This window comes from Palaemon carinicauda, chromosome 3 (genome assembly GCF_036898095.1).
Source record: "Palaemon carinicauda isolate YSFRI2023 chromosome 3, ASM3689809v2, whole genome shotgun sequence".
NCBI lineage: Eukaryota > Metazoa > Arthropoda > Malacostraca > Decapoda > Palaemonidae > Palaemon > Palaemon carinicauda.
In genome coordinates this window covers 41,490,253-41,498,317 of record NC_090727.1, presented here as the reverse complement: position 1 = coordinate 41,498,317, position 8,065 = coordinate 41,490,253, and positions in this window count along the sequence as shown.

Sequence of the window (8,065 nt, the reverse complement as noted above, 5' to 3'; positions counted from 1 at the left end):
CATTCGACCACCAACTAAAAATAGCATGTCAATATGAAGACCTCACGAAAAGGTCAAATATTTCTTAAATCTTACCGGAACAGACTCCGTAACGAGTCTGAACAAGCAGGCATTACAGGACTAGTAATAGGCGGTAGATATGATAAGTTTACTTAACATTCTATCGAAGAAGATCAAGATATTCTTGTTCTAAATTAAAGATATCCAAATTATTTCACCTTTTGTCTATCATAATATCACTGGTGTTCATCCTGTGGTGGCTAATTGAAAACGTACCTGCCTGGTGATCGCCAGATTGGGGTTCAAGTCCCACTCAAACTCGTTAGTTCTTTTGGTCACTGCAACCTCACCATCCTTGTGAGCTGAGGATGACGGGTTTAGGGGAGCCTATAGGTCTAGCTGTTGAGTCATGAGCAGCCATTGCCTGGCCCTCCCTGGTCCAAGCTTGGGTGGAGAGGGAGCTTGGGCACTGATCATATTTATATATATGGTGTCTCTAGGGCATTGTCCTGCTTGATAGGGCAATGTCACTGTCCCTTGCTTCTGTCATTCATGAGCTCACGAGTGGCCTTTAAACTATTATTTTCTTCCACAATCTCGCCGTCCTGTTGCAACTAATTCCTACCCGGACGAAATTCCACCTTAGGAATCGTTAAAGGAATCGTTAGCGTCTCGTTGATGAGGAATTGGGTGGGAAATTGAACTAACTGTCAAATCATTGCAAGCCACTACATGATTGCCCCAATAGTCATAACGTGGGTGAAACGGGGCTTTGAGATCTGATTACATCTTAGGATTCTATGAAATTGCACGACATACCTGGTAACGATTGACCTTAAAGGCTTCAAGATTTATTATTATTATTATTATTATTATTATTATTATTATTATTATTATTATTATTAGAAACTAAACTACAATCCTAGTTGGAAAAGCCGGATGCTTTAAGCCAAAAGATCCCAACAGGGAAAATACCCTAGTAAGAAAAGGAAACAAGGAAATAGATAAATTACAAGAAAAGTAATGAATAATCACAATAAAATATTTTAAAAACAGCAACAACATTAAATTAAATCTTTCATATACAAACTATATCAACTTATAAAAAACAAGAGGTAGAGAAATAAGATAATATGGAGTGTTCGAGTGTACCCTCAAGCAAGAGATCTCTACCCGAAAACAGGAAGACGTAAGTAAACAGACAATAGAAGCAATGAGAGAATAAGAATTTTTTTCTCTTATCTGATTCAACTTGACGGTCTATCGTAGTGTGATGGAAGAGATCAGGTTATTCAAAATTAGCGTTGATCAGATTGGATAAAATTTATGAATTTGGGCTTTATAGCCCGGTGCTAGATCCTCTAAGGCTATTCAACGCTTAAGTTTAATTGGAGAATCCCTGAAGTTGCACTATGAAGGGACAACTAAAGAGGTTGGACAGCAAGAAAGGAGAAAAGAAACAGGTACGGACGTACTGTAGAAGGATATAAAGCAAGAACGATTAAAGAATTGAAGGTTTAAAGGCCGCTCATGAATGGCAGAGGCAACGGACAGTGACAGACATTGCCTTATCGAACAGGACAATGCCCTAGAGACTGACCATATATTCATTCATATGATCAGTCCCAAGCTAGGACCAAGAAGGGCCAGGCAATGGCTGCTGATGACTCTACAGATAGACCTATAGGCTCCCCCAACTTCACATCCTTAGCTCACAAGGATGGTGAGGTTACAGTGACCAAAGAAACTAACGAGTTTGAGCGGCACTCGAACACCAGTCTGGCGTTCGCCAGTCAGGGACATTACCATATCGGCCACCACAACCCTTAGGGATCGATTAACGCTGCAAAGACCCAAATATACAGAATTTAGATCGATTACCAAAAGTTAAGTTCTATTACAAAAGGCGATTAATTCATCTGCGTTTAATATAAGGAATTATTTCTTTCTTCGACATTATATTATCACAAGATAACTTTGAAAGAAAACAGCTTACAAAGGAAGAGATTAACTCCATCTATATTCATCAAGTTGAAGAATACACGATCGTATCTTTATCCTTTAAAGATTAGTGTATATGTCTCTTTAATCATAGTGTTGGATTGATCTCTTGAAGATACGTTACAAAATCACATTGCTGAACGTAATTCAGTTTTCCAAGGTATTCCGCAAAGGTCAAAGGGAGAGATGGAAAATAAAATAAGCTATATTCAGGAGGACAACATATGCACAATAAACCTCATTTCTGCCAGCTGTAAACAAGCAGGTTCCTATTTACTGATAGTGTCGTATTACAGAAGACCTAATAAAGGTCAGAGGTTGAAAGATGCAATTGCAAAGGAGAGTGCTTTCGCTTTATGCAATGATGAGAGAGAAGTTCTAATTATACATAACATGCAAACAATATAACAAGGGGGTAAGTTATATCCAAAATGTATGTTGTGCATCTTGAGCGTTAAACGAAGCTGAATTACAATAATCAGTGGTAGATGCAGAAGCTCTTGCCATTAAATAGATGCTAGGGAGATGTTTTTTTTTTTTTGTGTGTGTAGGACTTAACATTTGCTTTTTATTAAATTAACAACCTTGAATATATATATATATATATATATATACTTAAGAAGTCCATTTTATCTTTTAGAAACCTTTAGAAAATAATATTAGGGTGTTTGAACATTCTTTGTTAATGGATAAAGAGAAAAAATGCCCTGGAAAAATGGGTAAAAAAGTTAATTGTTTCCTTGCACGCCAGGGCGAAAGCGTTGTTTAGAATAGAGTTGCTTTTTTAACAAACTTAGAATATTTACTGTAATTCTATATGTATGTTTACGAAAGAAAAATTCTCTTAGGTTCATAAAATTTATAAAAATATAAATCATCAGTAAAATATTGGATCAAAATGAATATATATATATATATATATATACAATATATATATATGTATATATATATATATATATACAAACAGACACATATATATATATATATATACATATATATATACATATATATATATATATATACACACACATATATATATATATATATATGTGTGTGTGTGTGTGTGTGTGTGTATTATCGAGTTTGCAGAAGTCTTTAGAAATAATATTACGAAATTAATAAACTATAAAACAGCCCGATGGAGGAATCGAATAATAATTACAAATCTTATATAGCAGTCAGATTCCTGTATGTATCTTATTATCGAAAATTTCAATAAAACGATTAGAAAAAGGGAGAATGGATTGAAGCTATATCATAATTTCTCAGACATTCAATCAGACCGTTTATTTTACAGATTTCACTTTTTAAATGGGTCACAATGATACCTTAAGCAGATGATGGATGTATTCTCTCTCTCTCTCTCTCTCTCTCTCTCTCTCTCTCTGCCAATACATTTAAAGTTCCTCTCTATCTTGGGCTATGTTTAAATAGTGAAGGGGTGACTTTAAATGTATTGGCAGAGAGAGAGAGAGAGAGAGAGAGAGAGAGAGAGAGAGAGCCATTCAAAAAGAAGGAAAAGCCTAAAGATGTTTTCATTTGTATATGTTGCTAATACAATATAATGTTATCATGTGATTAAAAATTGAAACAACAAAGAAACAAGCAAAATTCCACAGCTAATTTCTCGTTATAATGAAATGTAATTACCAGAAGGTATCATCATTACTTTGTATAAACTATGAAGAGACGAGTATAAAATTTTCCATCAGGAAACAAAATTTTAACAGAATATTATCAGATGTGTTGGACAATTATGCGAAGTGGTAAAAAGGGGAGAACATTTTACACTAGTTAATATCCATAAAAATATTTTCCATTTAACCTTTTCAACGAAGCTCTTGACATAATTTCATCTAGGGAAGATTTAAAAATCATTTCAATCATTCATTACAAAATTAATTTCACGTTTTTGTGAACTGCATGATGTTACACATTTAATTAAATTGTCAGATTTGACTTATGTGGAAATTATAAATAATTTTGATATGAATTCATTAACATTTCAAGAAATAATTGTCTGTGATTTTTCCTCTCCAATTATCACCATGAATGCAATTCTGCAGTTTTTGAAAACTTGGTTTTCAATTACAATATAGAACTAGTTTTGCATTTTAGCAGGTGCATATTATTTAAAAAGAAGTACAGTATAATTTAAGGTTAACATTGCAGATAGTACTTTAATCTCTTTTTTATTCATTCTTTATTTATCAAGTTTCTTTTACTTTACTCTACTTTGAGGTTTTTTTCTGGTCCTGTACAGCAGGGGAACCCCACTCTCTACAGGACCTCCACACTCATTTTATCACGTTCGTTCGAAAGCATTTGACATTTCAAACCACATATTACTATTATTATTATTATTATTATTATTATTATTATTATTATTATTATTATTATTATTATTATTATTATTAGCTGCTAAGCGACAACCCTAGTTGGAAAAACGGGACATTATAGGCCAAAGGGCCTCGACAAGGGAAATAGCTCAGTGATGAAATAGATAAGGAAATATATAACAAAGGAAGTCGTTTATTGTTAAATAGTCACTATCGAAACACTAAGAGAATAATAATTTCTGTGGATGACATTTCTATACCTTTAGTCTCACATTTCATTTACCATTTGTCTTTTCATATTTCTATGGAAAGATATAGCGGCAGCGTTTTAATGTAATCGTAGTGACATAACCTATTTTCCTTTCTGGCTAAATTCTAGCGAGTGAAATATACGACACTTAAAGATTAACTTATGTTGTAGTAGTGTTTTCAGTATATAATGCAATCATGTTTATATTAATTGATTGGCCTATAAACATTGTAACCTGAGAGAGAGAGAGAGAGAGAGAGAGAGAGAGAGAGAGAGGCCCATTCAAAAAGAAGGAAAAGCCAAAAGATGTTTTCATTTGTATATGATGCTAATACAATATAATGTTATCATGTGATAAAAATTGAAACGAGGAAACAAACAAAATTCCGCAGTTCATTTCTCGTTATAAGGAAATGTAATTACCATTAGGTATCATCATTACTTTGAATAAACTATGAAGAGACGAGTATCAAATTTTCCATCAGGAAATAAAACTTTTAACAGACTATTATCAGATGTGTTGGACAATTATGCGAAGTGGTAAAAAGGGGAGAACATTTTACACTAGTTAATATCCATGAAAATATTTTCATTTAACCTTTTCAACGAAGCTCTTGACATAATTTCATCTAGGGAAGATTTAAAAATCATTTCAGTCATTCATTATATAATTAAATTCACTTTCATGTGAACTGCATGGTGTTATACATTCCATTAAATTATCAGATTTGGCTTCTGAATATTATCAATAATTTTTATATGGATTCATTTATATTTCAAAAAATAATATTTTCTTTCCACATATTATCACCACGAATGCAATTCAACAGTTTTTAAAAAGTTGGTTTTCAATTACAATATGGAACTATATTTGCATTATTAGCACGTGCATATTATCTAAAAAGAAGTACAGTATGATTTAATGTTAAATTCTTAGATTGTGCTGCAATCTTAATTTCTATTAATCATTATTACCTCTGCCAATGAAGTTAGAAGGTTATGCTTTCACCCCTGTTTGTTTGTTTGTTTGTTTGAGTGTGTGTGTGTTGGTTTGTGAAGAGGTTCCTGGCAATAATTTTAATTGTAGAATAATGAAACTTGCAGGGATTAACTGTTACGGGAAAAGCTGGAAATTATTAAATTTTGGATGGTCAAGGTCAAAAGTGAAGGTCACGGTCAAGCAAAATGTCTAATTCACGTAATCAGCCATAAGTTTGGACATTGATGTCACCGAATTCAAAATTGAGAGTATGAAAATCCACGCCAATTAAAACATATTAAGGTCAAACGTCAATGTCAAGCAAAAAGTCGAGAAATAAGCTGCCGCAGCGGAGGTTTGCGCTCTACTGAGTGCCCCTCTAGTTTATATAGTTATTAAACAAAAAATAAATGAGTTTTCTTTTGCGTTATATTCAGTAATTTCTAAGGATGATATTTCTCTACCTTTAGACTTAAATTTCATTTATCATTCGTCTTTTTATATCTATATGGAAAGATAATTCTAATATAACTCTAATATAATTATAGTGACACAGAAGCTATGACAAAGCATGCAATATGCATGTATACACAAATATATTTACATATACATACAGTATAAATAATATATATATATATATATATATATGTGTGTGTGTGTATATATATATATATATATATATGCGTAAAAATCACAGGAAAACGTGATGCTCAGGTGCAGAAGAACCACAGGGAAAATAAAAATACGAAATATACGCTTAAGTCCTGACTAGTTTCGTGATACTTCTTCAGAAGTATCACGAAACTAGTCAGGACTTAAGCGTATATTTCGTATTTTCATTTTCCCTGTGGTTCTTCTGCATATATATATATATATATATATATAAAGAGAGAGAGAGAGAGAGAGAGAGAGAGAGAGAGAGAGCATTTGGGTAATGGTTGAATACTAAAATAAACTTAGAATAGAAAACCAAAGACCACCAATATGTCAACATTCATAAGCTTTCTCCCGAGGAAAATTTGACATGGAACCGCTATAGTCAGCTTCGAGCTTTTGCTCAGTGAGTTTATGCCTCAACTGAAAAGGAGTACAATTTAACCATAAAAGAAACCCTTTCTGGTACAGCTCAGGAACATAAAAGGTGGTCCAACCTTAAAGCAGCACTCTTTGTTGTAGATGCAACAGTTTTTCCTTTACTTAAACCAGATGGCTCAGTCACTCACTGTCCAAAGGAAAAGGCAACCCTTTTGGCTGATGTTTTTGACAGTAAACAGAATAATGAAGAACTTGAACTTCCTCATTCCTGTTTTCCTGAGGCTAAACTAACTAGTTTAGCTTTTCGATCTCATGAGATTAAAGCTCTGTTGATGGACCTTGATGCTTATGGAGGTGTACACCCAAATGGCATTTTTCCTTTGTTTTTTATAAAGACAGCAGATTTCTTGGCTCCAAAGTTATCTGTTATTGTGCGCAAGTTAGCAAGAATAGGAGCTTTTAGCACTTGTTGGAGAATTGGTAATGCTACTCCTCTATGTAAATGTGTTTGTGATAGCTCAAGTTCCACTGATTACCGCCCAATTTCCATAACTCCCATATTATCTGAAAATTTTGAACGTCGCCTGGCTAAACGTCTTAATATGTTTGCTGAAGGTAATCATCTATTCCCTAGTTTGCAATTTGGTTTCTCAAAGGCCTTGGAGCATGTGATGCCCTTCTCACAAATCTCCAATGCTGTACAGAAATCCCTTGATTGTGGTCAGGAAGTTCGTATGATTTGCCTTGATTTTAGTGCTGCCTTTGACCGGGTTAATCATGAGGCCGTTGTTTTCAAACTGAAACAGTTGGGAGTGAGTGGGTCGTTTCTTAGCATTATTATTGAGTTTTTAAGTAATAGATCTCAAAGAGTTGTTGTTGATGGGCACCATAGTGAGTAGAAGAATGTGATATCCAGTGTTCCACAGGGTAGTGTTCTTGGTCCACTCCATCCTCTGAATGTATATCTGGGGTTGGTGAATCCCTTAATAGAGATTAGCTAAAATGGTGCAAATTATGGGGTATGAAGTTGAATCCTAACAAAACTCAAAGTATGATTGTAAGTAGGTCAAGGACGGTGGCTCTTCAACATCCGGATCTCAGTATAGATAATGTTTCTTTGAATTTGTATGACTTTTTTAAAATTTTAGGTGTGATTCTAAACAGCAAATTTACTTTTGAGAAACACATTAGGTCTGTGACTTCTTCAATTACACAAAAATTTGGCTTATTGAGGAAGTCTTACAAGATTTTCGGTGATCAATCTATTCTGAAGAAGTGTCTTAATTCTTTCATTCTACCTTGTTTTGAGTGTTGTTCTCCTGTCTGGTCTTCAGCTGCTGATTCTCATCTTAATTTGTTGGACAGAAACTTACGGTCTATTAAATTTCTTATTCCTGATCTAGATATTAATCTTTGGCACCGTCGTTCAATTAGTTCATTATGCATGTTGCATAAGATTTT